Here is an 18,943-nt window from a genome sequence, read left to right on the forward strand (position 1 = left end):
GAGTACAATACAACAATAAACAGACACATTCTCTGCCCACGATGAGCTTCCAGTCTGCGGGGGGGAGGAAAGGGGAGAGACTTCCATGCAGATAAATTACAGTCTACCAACTCTTGTTGTATTATACTCTCCCAAGAGCTTAGTACAGACTCTGCACTCAATAAGCACTGAATAAATACCACTGATTGACCAATAATAGATTGATTCCTTCTGGTTCCACATAACAATCTATTCTTTACCACGTCCTCCATGAACCACCAGTCACCATTCTGATACCATTCCATACATCAGCCCCTCAAATGCCTCCTCTTCCCTGTTGCTTCTCCAATTAGGAGAAAGGATTGGGCTGTCTATGCCGGAATGTGGATTCTCAAGCCATCAGTCGGTGGTATTTATTGAATGCTTACTGTGTGCGGAGCATGGTACCTAGGGTTGGAGAGTTCCATACAGTAAAGTGGATCCATCCCTGCCCTCAAGGAGCTTACAAGATGGAGTCTGGAGCCTCCCATGGTCATTTTATCATACAACCTTTTATGCCAATAATAATGACAGTTTTTGTGAAGTGGCCTACATTTTGTATCAAGCACTGTGCTAAATGCTGAGGCAAGTGCCACATAATCAGATCAGAGCCAGTCACTGTCTTATGGGGCTTGCAGTTGAAGGAGGAGGAAGGACTGGTATTGAATCCCCGTTTTATAGATGAGGAAACCGATGCACAGAGAAGCAACGTGACTTGCCCAAGGTCACACACATCAGGCAAGGGGTGGGGTTGGGACTAAAAATGGGGTCTCCATCCTTCCTTCCACCTGAACCTAACAGCCCCAGCACGCTGACAGAGTATTCGGTGGTGACATCATTCAGTAAGGAAAGCCGGCCGCAGAGGATGGGAATTGGACATGTGACTATGTTCTCATTCAAGTCCATTTACATACAGCGGAGGAAGTGCTTGCCTCAGGGTGTGTGGACTATCTCACTGGTCCCCAATCCCCACTCTGCCTTCACTCATTCACTGTAAAATTCTATCAAAAAGCACCAGACCAAGCACATTTGACATTCTCTGCCTCTAACAGCTCCTTGAACCCCAATTATTATATTTTTATAGTATTTGTTAAGAACTTACTTTGTGCCAGGCACTGTACTAACCGTGGGGGTGGATCCAAGCAAATCTTGTTGGACACAGTCCCTGTCCCATGTGGGGTTCACAGTCTCAATCCCCACTTTACAGATGAGTTAACTGAGGCCCAGAGAAGTGAGGTGACTTGGCCAAGTTCACACAGCAGACAAGGGGCAGAGTCAGGAATAGACCCCATGACCTTCTGACTCCCAGGCCCATCGTCATGACAGTGTTCAGAATGTCCAGATCCTCAATCAATGGTGAGAAGCAGTGTGAGCTAGTAGAAAGAGCCTGGACTTGCAGAGGACCTGGGCTCTAATCTTGCCTCCAGCACTTCCCTGCTGTGTGACTCTGGATAAGTCACTTAACTTCTCTGTGCCTCAGTAACCTCATCTGGAACATAAGGATTAAGACTGCGAGCCCCATGCGGGACAAGGACTCGGTCCAACCTGATTCTCTTGTATCTACTCCAGTGCTCGCTACAGTGCCGGGCACAGTAAGTGCTTAACAAATACCACTAATAAAAATGATACGTATTGAGTGCTTCCTGGTGTGCAGCTCACCACATTATGAGCTTGGGAGTCTGCATCTACCCCAGTGCTTAGAACAGGGCTTGCACATAGTAAGCTCTTAAACAAGAACCATTATTAAGTCTAGAGATGAGCTTTCGTAGAGAGCTCTGAGCTAGTATAGAGAGGAGTTTTCCAGTTGTTTGCTGACTCACATTCTTCACCTGTGCTACACTGTTCTTATCTGGAGCATTTCTATCACAGAAAACTGAAATACATCCTTTAGTAGCTTTCGGTTCTCAAACCCGGTTGCGGGAGGCAGAGAATTGCAGTTGAATTTTCTGTTGCCACTTTGTTGTGTTGATTTCCAGACTCAACCCCAGGGTGCTTCCTGCAGGCTTCTGAGTCCTGACTAGGGAGGAGTTTGCGCCTTGCCACCTCATCTTCTTTCTGTTCTTCCTGGCCACGCCACAACTATGGGCTCCTGGGGCTACTGATAATGATAATAATAATGATGGTACTTGTAATGCGCTTACTAGGCGCCAGGTACTGTACTAAGCGCTGGGGTGGATTCAAGCAAATCAAGTTGGACACAGTCCCTGACCCATCTGGGGATCACAGTCTCCATCTCCATTTTACAGATGAGGGAACGGAGGCCCAGAGAAGCCTGGACTTGCCCAAGTTCACACAACAGACAAGTGGCAGAGCTGAGATTGTTCTGGTTCTGCAAAAAAGTTGAGGTGGTGGTGGTGGGTGGTGGTTTAGGGCGGGGGGGGGGGAAGGGGGAATTGTCAGGTCTTCAGCTTTCCTTTCTCCTGGGTAGTTCTGTGAATGGGGGTGGGCACTCCTGATCTCTGCTGTTGGCAGCCACCCTCTCTGCAGGTTACCGTGCTGTGGGCAGCTTCTCCCTCCAGCTTTACTCTGTTTGTCATGGCATAATGGATAGAGCACGAGCCTGGGAGTCAAAAGGTCTTGGGTTCTACACCCGACTCTGCCACTTGTTTGCTGTGTGACTGTGTGAAAGTCACTTTACTTCTCTGGGCCTCAGTTAACCTCATTTGTAAAATAGAGATTGAGACTGTGAGCCCCTCATGAGATAGGGACTGTGCTCCACCCGATTTGCTCATATCTACCCTAGCGGTTAACACAGTGCCTGGTACACAATAAGTGCTTAACGAATACCACAATTATTATTATTATCCAACAGACAATTCCTTTCCCCACCTTCAAAGCCTTGTTGAAGGCACATCTCCTCTAAGGGGCCTCTCCTAAGCCCGCTTTTCCTTTTCTTCCACTCCCTTCTGCATCACTCTTTCTCCCTTTATTCATCCCCGCACCCAGCCCCACAGCACATATGTACATCCTTGTAATTTATTTATTTATATTAATGTCTATCTTCCCCTCTAGACTGTAAGCTCTTTGTGGGATGGGAATGTGTCTGTTTTACTGTTATAGCATATTCTCCCAAGTGCTCAGGACAGTCCTTTACACACCATAAGCACTCAATAAATATGATTAGCTGACTGACTGATTTTGTAGTATTTGTTAAGCACTTACTATCTGTCAAACACTGTCCTAAGCGCTGGGGTAGATACAAGTGATTTAGGTTGGAAACAGTCCCTGTCCTACATGGGGCTCACAGTCTAAGCAGGAGGGAGAACAGGTGAACTGAGGCAAAGAGAAGTTAAGTGACTTGCCCGAGGTCACACAGCAAACTGGCAGAGTCAGGATTAGAACCCAGGTCCTCGGACTCCCAGGCCCATGCTCCTTCCCCTGGATCATGCTGCTTCTCACTAGGCCATGGTGCTCTGGAGGTTTCCCTCCCTAGTTGCACGTGCAGGCCAGAGGGACAGAAGTGGGAGTGTGGAAACGGTGTTTGGGTGTGTGTGTATCTGTGAATGAGACTGCTAAATTCATGAATGGCTATCTGAGGTTGTGTGTGTGCATGGAGGGGGGGAGGGGTGGGTTTCTAGGTATAAATTCGTTGTGGCAGGAACATGCCTAGCAACTCTGTTATTCTGTACTCTCTCAAGCACTTAGTACAGTCCTCTGCACACAGTGCTAAATAAATACCATACTAATTGATTGAGCCTCGATCTCACTTCTCTTGCCGCTGCTCTCCCCCACATCCTGCTTCTGGCCTGGAACCCCCTCCCTCTTCGTATCCGACAGACTATCACTCTCCACACCTCCAAAACCTTATTAAAAGCACATATCCAAAAGGACTTCCCCGACGTAGTCCTCATTTCCTCTTCTCCCACTCCCTTCTGCTTGGCCCTTGCACATGGATTTGCACCCTTTACTCAGCCATTCCTCAGCCTTACAGCTCTTATGTACACATCTGTAATTTATTTATATTAATGTCTGTCTTCCCCTCTAGACTGTGAGCTCATTGTGGGCAGGGAATGTGTCTGTTATATTGTTGTACTGTACTCTCTCAAGCTCTGAACACAGTAGCAAGTTAAAGCGCTCAATAAATGCCATTAATGATGATGATAATGATGTGTGTTTGGGTCTGTGTATCTGCATTTGTCTGTGAATGAGCTATCTGTTTTGACTTTGGGCAAATCCCTTAACTTTCCTGTGACTCAGTTTCCTCATTTCTCCTTCCCCACTTAGACTGTGAGCCCCATGAAGGACAGGGACTGAGTTTGATCTGATTATCTTGCATCTTGAGAGAGGTCCAGGATTAGATGTTATGTTAAGTCCAGGTCTCTGTGTGTGTGTGTGTTCATTTAAATGTGGATGGTACAACCAGGACTGTGTGCATTGTGTGTGTGTTTTCATCTATGTGTGCACGGGACATCCATGACTGGGTATGTTTGTGTGTAAGTATGTGTGTCTGTGTATGCTTGTGTGTGTATTTATTATCTGTGGATGGGACCATTAGATCCAGGACTGTGTGTGTGACTGTGTGTGTGTTTTTGTATGGTAGGGCCCCCATCGACCATGCGAAGCCTTCCTCAGAACCCAGCCCCAGGGTGAAGCAGGAACACACATTTCTTTTTCACTTCCTTACGATGGTGTTTCGCAAATGTTCACTACGTGCCAAGCACTGGGTCAAGTGCTGCGGTAGATCATCAGATCTACCCCTGTCCCAGTCCCAGTCCCTGTCCCAGTCCCTGTCTTGCATGGGGCTCACAGACTATGGGGGAGAGAGAACGGGGACCCTATCCCCATTTTAGAAATGAAGAAACTGAGGCACAGAGAAGTCAAGTGACTTTTCCAAGGTCAAAACAGTAGATTAGTGGCAGAACCGGGTCTAGAACCTGGATCTCTTGACTCTCCAACCATCTCTTGCCACTTTCTGTCAGGAGTGGGTGGAAAAGATGCTCAGGGGCTTCACCTCATCCCCAACAAGGGGCAGGGCTGGTGCTTCCTGCTGGTTCCCTGGGGAAGGCAGAGTTGAGAGAGGACCAGGTCCAGGCCCAACAAAGCCAGGGATTCAGTCTCCTGCCATAAACTCTGGGGGAGTCAGCCTCAGAGGGCAAAGCTGAGAGTTGGTCCAGTTACTATACCACCCGCTCCCGCGCACACACACCACACCCTCCAGCCTCCTGCCCCAGGCCTGAGGGGCTCAGTCTCGAAGCAGAGAGGCAGTGTAGTCTTGGAGCACGGGCCTGGAAGTCAGAAGGACCTGGATTCTAATTTTGGCTCTGCCACTTGTCTGCTGTGCAACCTTGGTCAAGTCACTTCACTTCTCTGGACCTCAGTTACCTCAAGTGTCAAATGGGGATTGAGACTTTGAGCTCCATGGGGGACAGGGACTGTAGCCAATCTGATTTTTGCTTGTATTCACCCCAGCGTTTAGTATGCACATAGTAAGCACTTAACATATACCACAATTATTATTATTATTAAAGCACAAAACTGAGAGCAGCCCAGGCACTATCCACCTAGCAGGTCAAGTCTTCTACCCCAGGCCCACGGGGTTCAGCCTCAGAATGTTCCTAAAACCCCACAGGGTTTCCTGATTGTCCTCATTAGTCCACGTCGGCCCCTCCATCAGCAATTCCTCCGCCACTGAGCTTCCCGCTGGGGAACCCCAGGCCTGTCCCATTTGACTCCCTGCACGCTCAGGTCTTCTCGGGGTTCACCATGCTCTCCTTTCTTCCCTTTCAAAGCTTCACCTTGGATCCCTGTCTGCTGCAGTGATAGTAAAACCCTCCAAAGATGTTGTCGCTGACAGGCTTCTTTTTCCCCTCCCCACTCTTTCTCTCCCCATCCTCAATTCCTCCCCTGACCCCCAATCAACCAATCAATCGAGCACTGTACTAAGTGCTGGGTTCTAATCCCGGTTCTATCACTTGTCTGCTGTGTGACCTTGGGCAAGTTACTTCACTTCTCTGGGCCTCAGTTAACTCATCTGCAAATTGGAGATTAAGACTGTGAGCCCCACGTGGGACAACCTGATTACCTTGTATCTACCTCAGTGCTTAGAACAGTGCTTGGCACATAGTAAGCACTTAACAAATACCATAATTATTATTACTGTTATTACAATGCAACACTATAACAGACACATTCCCTGCCCATGAAGACCTTAGACCCTCTTCTTGGATTCTAGAGAAGCAGCATGGCTCAGTGGAAAGAGCACGGGCTTTGGAGTCAGAGGTCATGGGTGTGAATCCCAACTCCACCACTTAGCTGTGTGACTGTGGGCAAGTCACTTAACTTCTCTGTGCCTCAGATACCTCATCTGTAAAATGGGGATTAAGACTGTGAGCCCCACGTGGGACAACCTGATTCCCTTATGTCTACCCTAATGCTTAGAACAGTGCTCTGCACATAGTAAGCGCTTAACAAATACCAACACTGTTATTATTATTATTATTCTCCTATTGATCCAAGCTCACTGAGCCCTTACTCAGCAGTGTTCCCTCTACTATGCAGCTCTGAGAGTGGGAGACTGGCAGACTGGCAGTGTGGCAGGGCTGGCTCCCTCCCTATATAAAAACTGGCTTTGTCCATCAAACCACTGCCCGCCTGGGCCGATGGGAACGAGGCTGAGGCAGAGAAATCTCTTCTCTCTGCATCCTTGGCCACATCCCGTGCCTTCTTTCTGGAGGCAGGGTTCCCACTATGCCATGGGGCTTTTCTCTGATTTTGAACAAAAGCTTGGGAAAGGAACCAGGATTCCAGGGGTGGGACCTGGGAACTTGTCCTCATCACTTTACTAACAAGAAGCAGCGTGGCCTTATGGAAAGAGCACAGGCTTGGAAGTCAGGGGGACAAGCAGTGTGGCTCAGTGGAAAGAGCACGGGCTTGGGAGTCAGAGGTCGTGAGTTTGAATCCCGCCTCTGCCACTTGTCAGCTGTGTGACTGTGGGCAAGTCACTTAACTTCTCTGTGCCTCAGTTCCCTCATCTGATCTACCCCAGCACTTAGAACAGTGCTCTGCACATAGTAAGCGCTTAACAAATGCCAACATTATTATTAAAATGGGGATTAACTGTGAGCCTCACATGGGAAAAAGTGATTACCCTGTAATAATAATAATAATAATAATAATGTTGGTATTTGTTAAGCGCTTACTATGTGCAGAGCACTGTTCTAAGCGATGGGGTAGACACAAGGGAATCAGGTTGTCCCACGTGGGGCTCACAGTCTCAATCCCCATTTTACAGATGAGGTAACTGAGGCACAGAGAAGTTAAGTGACTTGCCCAAAGTCACACACCTGACAAATGGCAGAGCCGGTATTCGAACCCATGATCTCTGACTCCAAAGCCCGAGCTCTTTCCACTGAGCCCTGTATCTACCCCAGCGCCTAGAACAGTGCTCTGCACATAGTAAGCCCTTAACAAATACCAACATTATTATTATTATTATTCTTACCAGCGTTCTAATCCTGCTTCCACTACTCTCCGGTTGTGGGAACGTGGGCAGTTGCTTAACTTCTCGGTGCTTCAGTGTCCTTATTGTGGGCAAGGGATGTGTCTGTTTATTGTTATAGTGTACTCTCCCAAGTACTTAGTACACTGCTTTGCACACAGTAAATACTCAATATATATGACTAAATTGAATGAATGAATGAATCTTCAAACTGGGGCTATATACCTGCTCTCCCTTCCCCTTAGACTGAGAGGCCCATGCAGGATAGGGACCGTGAGTCATTAGATAATCTTGTAATTTCCCCAATGCTTGGTACTTAGTAAGTGTTTAATAAATACTTCAGTTAATGTCACTGCACTCTCCCAGCCCCTTAGTACAGTGGTTTTCACAAGGTAAGCATTTAGACGTAGCATGGGCTAGTGGACAGAGCACAGGCTTGGGAATCTGAGGGACCTGGGTTCTAATCCCAGCTCCTCCACTTGTCCGCTGTATGACTTTGGGCAAATCAGTTACCTTATCTATGCCTCAGTTTCCACAACTGTAAAATGGGGACTAATACTGTGAACCCCATGTAGGCCCTGGGCTGTGTCCAACCTGATTAGCTCATATCTATCCCAGCACTTAGTACAGTGCCTGGCACACAGTGAGTACTTAACAAGTACCTTAAAAGTATCCTTATTATTTAAAATGACAATAATAATAATAATACCATGGATTGAATGATTAAGTCAGGCAACAGGAACAGTACCACGAGGGAGAGTGGTGGAAGAGAATAATAAAATTCCCCTTCAGGTGGTCCTCAATGGCCTCCAACTGGATGTTGGAGGAAGCTTCTTGCTGATACTTGTTATTTAAGTGCTTCGCAAATATTCAATCATTCATTCAATCATAATTTTTGAGCACTTACTGTGTGCAAAGCACTGAACTAAGCACTAGGGAGAGTACAGTATAACGATAAACAGACACATTCCCTGCCCTCAACAAGTTAAAGTATCATAATTAATTATTAACACCTATGTGGGCAGGAATGTGTCTGTTTGTTGTTACATTGTTCTCTCTCAAGTGCTGAGTGCAGTACTTTGCACACAGTAAGCACTCAATAAATACAACTGAATGAAAGAATGAATGAGTGAGTGAGTGAACACCTGGCTGGAGCTGGAGCCCAACCACACTTGGGAGGGCCAAAGAGGGGGCGATGTTGCCAGTTAACGGCCTTTTCCCAACACTGCATCTGGTCTGCCATTTCCTAACACTACATTCCTTTCCCTGCCCTGAGCTTCGCCCTACTGGGGTTTTAGTGTCTCCCCCACCCCCTCCCCCCAATCCCCTCCCAAGTGCCCCCCTTCCATTCCCCACTCCCATCCTTCCTGCCAGCTCCCAGGCTAAGCTGGGGAGCCAATTAAGTGGTGTCACAGGAAGCAGTTGTGTACAAAGGACTTCTCCTAGGGTTGTCTGAAAATGAACCAATTGTACTTCTTTCTGGGTGAAAGCCCAGGTCATCTTTAAATATCTCGTTAATCTTTTCTGGCTGGACACTTATAAAATCCTTTTCCAGGGATATGCAGAAAGTTGCTATCTCTACAATTAGGGCCATTGCTTTTATCATTCATTTTTGTAGCACATTTTTATAGCTTTCGCCCTTTCTTCTGGGCAACTTTCCTCCTTATACAACTGGCTACAAAACCAATTCATCATTTTTACTATTTCCTATCTGCCTTGTCTATATCCTTCTGCAGTGATATTATCTTCCTGCAGATAATGGAGGGGGAAAGGGGAAGGGGAGAGAGAGTGAAGGAGGTAATTCTTTGACTCATGTTTGTATGTTGCAAGTATACTCGCTACAGGTTTTTATTTTTTTATATATAGTTAAATGGCATTTTTGGTTTGCTTAAACCAGCATGGCCATTAATGTACCATTCCCTGCTGATTCAGTTTTGTAATTCCTCTTTTTTTTTTCTTGCACATTCATATGGATGTCTCTCTGGACTTCCAGACTGTGTGCTCCCTGAAGGCAGAGACCATATCTGACACGGGACAAGCTCTGTGTCTTAATAAATATTGACTGTCTGGAACTCACAAACCCTATTGGGAAAATGAAGAGTCCATGTCTATTATTTTTCATGGTGCAGGTTATGGTATTGTTAGGTGCTTACTATTTGTCAAGCACTTTTCTAAGTGCTGGGGTAGATTCAAGCTAATCAAGCTGAATATACGCTCTGCCTCACAAGGGGCTCACACTCGAAGTAGAAGGGAAAACAGGTATTAAATCTCCTTTTTACAGTTGAGGAAACTGAGGCACAGAGAACTTAAATGACTTGTCCAGGATCACACAGCAGGCAAGTGGTAGAGCTAGAGTTAGAACTTGGACCTTCTGATTCCCTGGCCTATGCTTTATTCACTAAACCACGCTCCTTCTATTGTTCATATAACCGCCAATCATTTAAAACCTGGGACGTTGTTCCATAAGAGAGGCAGCGTGGCCTGGTGGATAGAGCATGCCTGGAAATCAGAAAGACCCTGGTTCTAATCCTAGCTCCACCACTTGTCTGCCATGTGACCTTGTGCGAGTCACTTAAGTTCTCTATGCCTCGGTTCCCTCATCTGTAAAATGGGAATTAAGACTATGAGCACCATGTGGAACAGGGACCGTGTCCAACCTGAATATTTTATATCTACCCCACAACGTAGTAAGCGCTTAACAAATAGCACTAAAAAAACAAGCAAACAAATAAAAAACAAGTGTTGACAAAATGGAGACATTCTTTGGTGGGACGAAGGCATGCCAGTCTAACCCCAGTTCTGCTTCTAATGGGGGTGTGAAGCTGTCAACAGGGAATGATCTGGGATGCTCGGGATGACATACTATGATCCGGGATGCCCGGGGCAGAGGCCAGTCTGGCAAGTGGCTATTCTGCTATTTTCAGTGACTGGCAGATTTACTCCAGTTTATATGCTGTGTGTCACCCCAGGACAGATAATAATAATAATAATAAGAAGAAGAATAGTACTTGTTAAGCACTTACTGTATGCCCAGCACTATTCCAAGCTCCAGGGTAGACAAATTAATCACAATGGACACAGTCCCTGTCCCACATGGGGCTCACACTCTTATCCCCATTTTACAGATGAGGTAACTGAGGCCCAGAGAAGTGAAGCGATAATACTATGCACCAATGGCAACCCGGGACCCCTCCTGGCCCACAGCTGGCTGGGGGAGTGGGAGCAAAACTGTAAGCTCCTCATAAGCAGGGAACACGTCTACCAACTCTATTAGACTGTTATATTGTACTCTCCCAAGCACTTAGTACAGTGGCCCTTGATTCTATTTACTGCTATTGTTTTTGTCTGTCCGTCTCCCCCGATTAGACTGTAAGCCCGTCAAAGGGCAGGGACTGTCTCTGTTACCGATTTGTACATTCCAAGCGCTTAGTACAGTGCTCTGCACATAGTAAGCACTCAACAAATATATTGAATGAATGACTGAATGGTCTGCACACTGTAACATTCAATAAATATGATTGATTTCTCATTAGGACAGGTAATGCGGAGCGAGCCCAGCATGTCTCTTTGTGCGGTCCCAGCAAGAGGACAAAGCCCCATCGAGTCACATTCCCGACCAGCTTGAAGGATGAGCACTGTTTGATGAGGGCTAACACTCCAGCAGTTAGGAAGCAGCATGCTTCAGTGGAAAGAGCGTGGGCTTGGGAGTCGGAGGTCATGGGTTCAAATCCCGGCTCTGCCACTTGTCAGCTCTATGACTGTGGGCAAATCACTTCTCTGTGCCTCAGTTCCTCATCTGTAAAATGGGGATTACCTGTAAGCCTCACATGGGACAACCTGATTACCCTGTATCTACCCCAGTGCTTAAAACAGTGCTCTGCACATTGTAAGCGCTTAACAAATACCAACATTATTATTACGGACACAACCTAAGTTTAGCGCTTCTGCAGCCCTATTATGACTACTGGGAGTCCCTCCAGAGCCGCTAAGCCCTGGGAGACCCCTAGGTGTGCTGAATTTAGTGTGCCTAATTTAATGAGAGACCGTGTTGCCCAATGGATAGAGCATGGGCCTGGGAGACTGAAGGACCTGGTTCTAATCCCGGCTCCGCCACGTCTGCTGTGTGACCTTGGGCAAGTCAATTCACTTTTCCGTCTCTTCAGTTATCTCGGCTGTAAAATGTGGATTAAGAGTGCGAGCCCCATGTGGGACAGGGACTGTATCCAGCTATCTTGTAGTTACGTCAGCGCTTAGAACGGTGCTTGACAGGTAGTAAGTGGTTAACAAATATCATCATCATCGTTGTTATTATCATCATTGACGGGATTCCTCCTATAGCAAGAGCTTTTCCTCTGCCCAGGCCCAGCCTGGCACCCCTGGGGGTGCCCAAATTTTGGGCGACTATCCTGTGGCTAAATAACCCCGGGGGCTCTTCCTGGTGGCCTGTGTGGCCCAGGGAGCTCCAGAGAAGATGCCCTGTGAGGAACCCAGAAATCAGTCAATCAATTCATATCTCAGAAGCCGGATTCAGAACGATTCCAATCAGCGCCTTGCCACCAGAAGGCACAGGTGGCAATGACCTCAGGGACAGCCACAGGCCTTTGAGAGGCACAGTCCCGGCTTCGCCAACCCCAACCCAGATGCCAGGGCCCGGCCGGGATATTTGTTGCCGCTGCCGAATATTTAAAAATTGCTCCTGTCCAATTAGTGAGCAGGCGCTGCTCAATGAAGTTGACGTAAGCCTCCTAGACTGGCAGCTCCTTGAAGGCAGGAATCATGTCTACTAAGTCTTAGATAGCGAGTCCCCAGAGGGACAGGGATCCTGTCTACGTCTCACCTGTGCATTCTCTCCCAGCGCTTAGTACAGTATTCCCTGCACAATAAGGAGAAGAATAACGATAATTGTGGTGTGCTTACTATGTGTCAAGCACTGTTCTAAGTGCTGGGGTAGATATAAATTAATCAAGTAGGACACAGTCCCTGTCCCACATGGGGCTCAAAGTCTTAATCCCCATTTTACAGATGAGGTAACTGTGGCATAGAGAAGTGAAGTGACTTGTCCAAGGTCACACAGGAGAAATGTGGCAGAGCCGAGATTTAGAATCCCCCTCCTCTGATTCCCAGGTCTGTGCCTTTTCCACTAGACCATGCTTGTGTCCTCCTAAATACGATTGTGGTATTTATTTAGCATTTACTGTGTCCCAGGCACTTTACTAAGCGCTGGGGTAGATACAAGATAATCAGGTTGGATTCAGTGACAAAAATACCATAATAACATACCACACTAAGAACTACTATTATAGCTACTATTGTAGTCTCCCTTGTGCTCAGACACTCGTCTATGAGAGCAAGCAACCTGATGACATCAACTGTGTGATGGCCTTAGGAAATGGTGACCTTGGCTGTCATCCCATTTGCCCATAGCTTGGACCAGCCCTGCCTGCCGCTGTGTGGAGAAGCAGACGAGAAGGGAGGAGGAGAGCGGTCAAGGCCAGATAATTATTATTATGGTATTTGTTAAGCGCTTACTATGTGCCAAGCACTGTTCTAAGCACTGGGGTTGATACAAGGTAATCAGGTTGTCCCATATGAGGCTCACAGTCTTAATCCCCATTTAACAGATGAGGTCACTGAGGCCCAGAGAAGTGAAGTGATTTGCCCAAAGTCACACAGTTGATAAGTGGCGGAGCCGGGATTAGAACCCATGACCTCTGACTCCCAAGCCCGGGCTCTTTCCACTAAGCGAAATCACAGGTGGAAAGTGATTGTGCTGGGGATGGGGGAAACCCACTCTTCTTCATCCTTCCCTGCCCTGCGAAGTGCTGAGGTGGATGCAAGCACGGCAGATTGGTCATGGTCCCTGTCCACATGGGGCTCACAGCCTTGATCCCCATTTTACAGATGAGGGATTTGAGGCCCAGAAAAGTGAAGTGATGTACCCAAGGTCACACAGCAGGCAAGTGGCAGAGCTGGGATTTGAACTCAGGGCCTTTGCTGCTTTTCTATTACAACCCAGCCTACACACTTCACTTCTCTAATGCCACCTCTAATAACACTGTACCTCTATTTGGTGTATCTCCCTGCTGACCTCTCACCCACATCCTGTCTCTGGCCTGGAACACCCGCCCCCTTCATATCCAAAAGATAATCACTCTCCCTACCTTCAAAGCCTTATGAACTGAGGCTGAGAATGGGGTGAATAAAGGATGCAAATCCAGGTGTAAATCTAAGTGCAAGGGTGGCACAGAAGGGAGTGGGATAAGAGGAAATGGGGGGGTGTTAGTCGATAATTATGTTGGTATTTGTTAAGCACTTACTATGTGCAAAGCACTGTTCTAAGCGCTGGGGGGGAATACAAGGTGATTAGGTTGTCCCATGTGGGGCTCACAGTCTTAATTCCCATTTTACAAATGAGGTGACTGAGGCATAGAGAAGTTAAGTGACTTGCCCACAGTCACACAGCTGACAGGCGGCGGAGCCGGGATTAGAACCCATGACCTCTGACTCCCAAGCTCATGCTCTTTCCACTGAGCCACGCTGCTTCTCATGAGGCAGACACCAAGAAAGAGCCCTGCCTACCATGGTAAAGCCTTAGGTGTAGGGTCAGGGTTTAGGACCAGGATGGGGCTAAGATCAGGACTAGACCTAGGATTTGGGTCAGGTTTAGGGCAGGTCCAGGGCTAGGGCCGGGATTAGGACCAGGATCAGGCTAGAGATAAATCTGGAGTCAACCCTCTGGGCTGGGAATTGTTTTGAGCAGTTACTGGCATCACTCCAGCCTGCCCTGCTGTGCTGTTTGCCCTGGGTCCCTTCTTTTCAGGAAGTCATTAAGCAATTCACCTACATCTCTGCCAGCACAAACCACTTGTGCCAAGGTGTAAACACAGAGAAACTATTTCCTTTGGCGGTTTTGTGGCCAACAATCACTTCTCTGAAAATCTCCCGATGCAGAGGGGAACAGATAAATGATCAGGAAAATAATGCCTTTCTCCATCAGATAAATATCAGTTCTGCTTTGGCACAACCCCATAATAGAAGATAAGCTGTTATAGTCGGGTAGGTGTTTGTGCTTTCTCTTGTTTTTACATTGCTCTCGAGATTGTGGCTATGCGTGAGAGCCCAGGCTGGCTTCCTCTGGGGGGAAGGTTGTGCGTGGGGCTGAACATCTCAGATGGATGCCCCTTTGGGAACCTGGGGGCAGTCCTTGGCCTCGAACTCTGAACTTCAATCCCTATTAACAATAATAATCATCATCATCATTGTGGTACATGTTAAGTGCTCTCTAGGTGCCAGGCACTGTTCTATGTGCTGTGGTAGACACAAGTTAATTGGACTGGGCACAGTCTCTGTCTCACACAGGGCTCGCAGTTTTAGTTCCCATTTTACAGATGAAGGAACTGAGGCATAGAGAAATGGAGTGACTTGCCCAAGGTCACACTGCAGACAAAGTGGTGGAGCTGGGATTAGAACCCATCTTCTTCTGACTCCCAGACTATGGGCTAATTCCAGTCAGGCTATGCTGTTTATCTTGAAATTGGCTGGGGAGGTGGAGGTAGGGAAGGGGCATGGCAACATCCACTCTACGAGAACAAGCCCCAGTCAGCATGGAGCCCCCCTCATCTACACCCAGCCCAGGGCGGGTTTGCCCCTGTCTCTGGAGAGGATGGAGGTCTTTCAGTCAAGATCTCCCAGAAGTTCAAAACCCTCCTAAAAATCACATCTCCTTCAAGAGATCGTCCCTGATTAAACCCCAATTTTCTCTGCTCTCCCTCTTCTTTGCCACAACTATGCATTTAACTCTGTAATCAAACAGTCAATCAATCAATGGCATTTATTGAGTGCTTAATGCATTCAAAGCACTGTACTAAGCCCTTGGGAGAATGCAATTCAATGGAATTGGTAAATATATTCCCTGGCCACAGGGAGTTAGGAGTCTAGTGTACCCTTTTATCACTCTGATACTCACCCCAGCCCCACATGTATTTTTCCCCCCATGGTATTTATTAAGTGATTACTATGTGCCAGGTACTGTTCTAAGAGCTGGGGTAGATACAAGCTAATCAAGTTGGACAGAGTCCCTGTCCCACATCGGGCTCATAGTCTCAATCCCCATTTTACAAATGAGGTAATGGAGGCAAAGAGAAGTAAAGTGACTTGCCCAAGGTCACACAGCAGACAAGTGGTGAATTGGCATTAGCACCCAAAGTCTTCTAACTCCCAGGCCCATGCTCTGTCCAGTAGGACACTATTTCCCTTGTCTGTAATTTATTTTAATGTATGACCTCCCCCATAGACTGTCAGCTTGTAGTGGGCAGGGATCACATCTATCAACTCTGTTGTATTGTTTTCCCCCAAGTCCTTAGAACAGTGTTCTGCACACAATAAGTGCTCCATAAATACGATTAATTGATTCATAGTTCAAGTATTAATTATAATATTAATAATAATGATGGTATTTGTTAAGTGCTTACTACGTGCCAAGCACTGTTTTAAGCACTGGGGTAGATACAAGGTAATTGGGTTGTCCCACGTGGGGCTCACAGTCTTAATCCCCATTGTATAGATGAGGTAACTGAGGCACAGAGAAATTAAGTGACTTGCCCAAAGTCACACAGCTGAATAGTGGCAGAGCTGGGATTAGAACCAACAACCTCTGACTCCCAAGCCCATACTCTTTCCACTAAGCCACGCTGCTTCTCAAAATTGGTAAGCATTTACTATGTGCCAGGCACTGTACTAAACATTGGGATGGATACAAGCAAATCGGGTTGGACACATTCGCTGTCCCACATGGAGCTCACGGTCTCAATCCCCATTTATCATTGAGGTAACTGAGGCACAGAGAAGTGAAGTGACTTGGCCACGGTCACACAGAAGACAGGTGGTGGAATCGACATACGGCATTAGAACTCAGGACCTTCTGACTCCCAGGCCCGTGCTCTATCCACTATGCTGTATTTAAGTGCATACTATGTGCCAGGCACTGTTCTAAGCGCTGGAATAGATACAAGATAATTCAGTTGGACACAATCCCTGTCCCACATAGGACTCAGAATTTTAAGCCCCATTTCACAGATGAAGGAATTGAGACACAGAGAAGTGAAGTGAATTGTCCAAGGTCATACAGCATACAAGTGGCGGAGGCAGGATTAGAACCCATGACCTTCTGACTCTCAGGCCCATGCTGTATCCACTATCCACTGTGCTTTTGAGGAGCCCAGCACAGGGAAAAGAGCTGGGACCAAACTGGGGGACAAGGAGCTGGGTATTTTTTTCCTGACCATTACAGAACCTGGACCGGGCACCTAATCATCAATCAATCAATCATATTTATTAAGTACTTACTGTATGCAGAGTGCTGAACTGTTTGAGAAAGTACAATAAAACAATACTGTAGAAGCAATGTGGCCTAATGGATAGAGTACGGTCCTGGGAGTCAGAAGGACCTACGCTCTAATCCCGGCTCCGCCACTTGTCTATGTGACCTTGGGCAAGTCACTAATGTCTCTGTGCTTCAGTACCTCACCTGTAAAATGGGGATTTAGACTGTGAGGCCCTTGTGGGACATGGACTGTATCCAACCTGATTAGCTCGTGTAATAATTGTGGTATTTGTTAAGCTCTTACTATGTATGTGTACAGTGCCTACACCGTACTAAGTGCTGGGGTGGTTACCCGCAAATCGTGTATCTACCCCAGGGCCTAGTACAGGGCCTGGCATACAGTAAGTGCTTAACAAATACCATAAACCCCCCCCCCCAAAATATAACACGACAGAGTTGGTAGACAAGTTCCCTGCCCACAATGAGCCTACAATCTAGAGGGGGGACAGACATTAATGTAAATAAATGAATTGTGGATATGTACATAGTGCTGTGGGGCTGGGGGAGGCAGCAGGGGGTGGGGGATGTTGAATAAGGGGTGCAGTTCAGGGCGATGCAGAAGGAAGAGGGAGAAGAAGAAATGACGGGCTTAGTCAGGGAAGGCCTCCTGGAGGAGATGCGACAACGCCGTAGCCTATGGGAACGGCCGAGTGCATCCAGCCTTGTCCAAATCCATTTTTCAGAACTAACCAGCAACACTGCATGGAAGATCCATGGCTCAGAGAAAGAATACAGGACTAAGAGTCAGGAGACCCGGATTCTAACCCTGGCTCTACCGCTGCCTGCTGTGTGACCTTGGACGAGTCATTTAACTTTTCTGGGCCTCCAAATGGGAATGAATTACAGGTTCTTCCTCCTTCTGCGATGGTGAAACAGGGACTGTATCCAATCCTGTATCTCCCCCAGCGAGTAGCACCTAGTAAATGCTTAATTAACACCATCATTATTGTTATCTCCCGGGAAGCGGGAGGGTGGAGGGAGGCAGGAAAGGCAGCAGCTCTGGAAGAGGGATGGGATGGAGGAGGGGGAGGTTGGGGGAAAGCTGGGGGCGGGGGTGGGGAGGGGGTCGCCCAGGGGTTCAAGCGGGTCTCGGGGCCTCAGTGGAAGTACATGGGAGCTGCTGGGGGACTCAATGGGCAGATTAGCCGGACGGCAGGCCCCACGCTGAGCACTTTTGTCCCATCTGGGTCTCCCCCCAGTCCCAGGGTACAAGGAGTTTCCTCTCCTTTCTCAGGAACAGAGGAGGCGCTATCTCTGTTCCCTGGGAAGCATATTCCCATCTTTCATTTCTGTCGCAGCTTCTCTGCTGCTGGTGTTTCAACAGTAATGCCAATAATAAAGAAACCTCTGTGTGACTCCAAGGAAGCGGGGATCGGAGTGGGGGCTGGGGAGGGGTGGGGGTGGGGGGCTCACAAAAGCTCCCGCAGCTGTGTGTTTGCAAACAACCGAGCTGAGCTGTGAAGAGGGGCTGAAAGCAGTAATTGTCTTTAATTAAAGGAGGTTGGAGGCATCTCAAGCTTTGACAAAAGATATTTCCAGCCTGTTAGCAGCTTCAGCGTCGGGATTGCTGCCTCGGTCGACACTCTGAGCTCTGCTCCATCACCCCGGCCGGCAAACTGGAGGCCCGGCTCTGCGGAGAGGCGATGCTCTGGGCCCTGAGACCCCCAACGCTTCAACAGCTCTGACCCCCCGGGTCAGGCGGTGCAGCGGGCGACGTGGCCCAGGATGTGCTGCCGATGCCCACTGCTTCTGGGTGATCTCTTGTTCGGCCTGGGGTTCTGAATATCTCCCGGAGCCAAGACGCCCCAGATGTCACCCTGGACCTGACCCGCCTCTCTGGCAGCCAGGACGCGTAGCCCATTGCTACGGTCATGGACAACGGGTGAGGGAAAGGGAACAAAAAAAACCCTCCTCTTTCTCCTCTTATTCTCGGTTTTCTCCTCTCTTCCTCAGTCTCTTTCTCCCACGCCCTCTCTTTCACCTTCCCCCTTTTCTCACCCACGCCTGCCTGCTCAGACATCTACCCAAACACTCACACAACATCCTCCTTAATTTCACACACACACATACACACACACACACACCCATCTCTCTTTCACATGCAC

The 18,943-nt window shown here is 47.8% G+C and overlaps 1 protein-coding gene across 2 annotated transcripts in view; it reads right to left on the bottom strand.

The window, feature by feature from the left end:
• The window catches only part of EPHB2 (EPH receptor B2), a 295,337-nt gene that overhangs the window by 115,493 nt on the left and 160,901 nt on the right, over positions 1 to 18,943 (bottom strand). The window lies entirely within an intron of this gene.

This window comes from Ornithorhynchus anatinus, chromosome 5 (genome assembly GCF_004115215.2).
Source record: "Ornithorhynchus anatinus isolate Pmale09 chromosome 5, mOrnAna1.pri.v4, whole genome shotgun sequence".
In the NCBI taxonomy this organism is placed as follows: Eukaryota; Metazoa; Chordata; class Mammalia; order Monotremata; family Ornithorhynchidae; genus Ornithorhynchus; species Ornithorhynchus anatinus.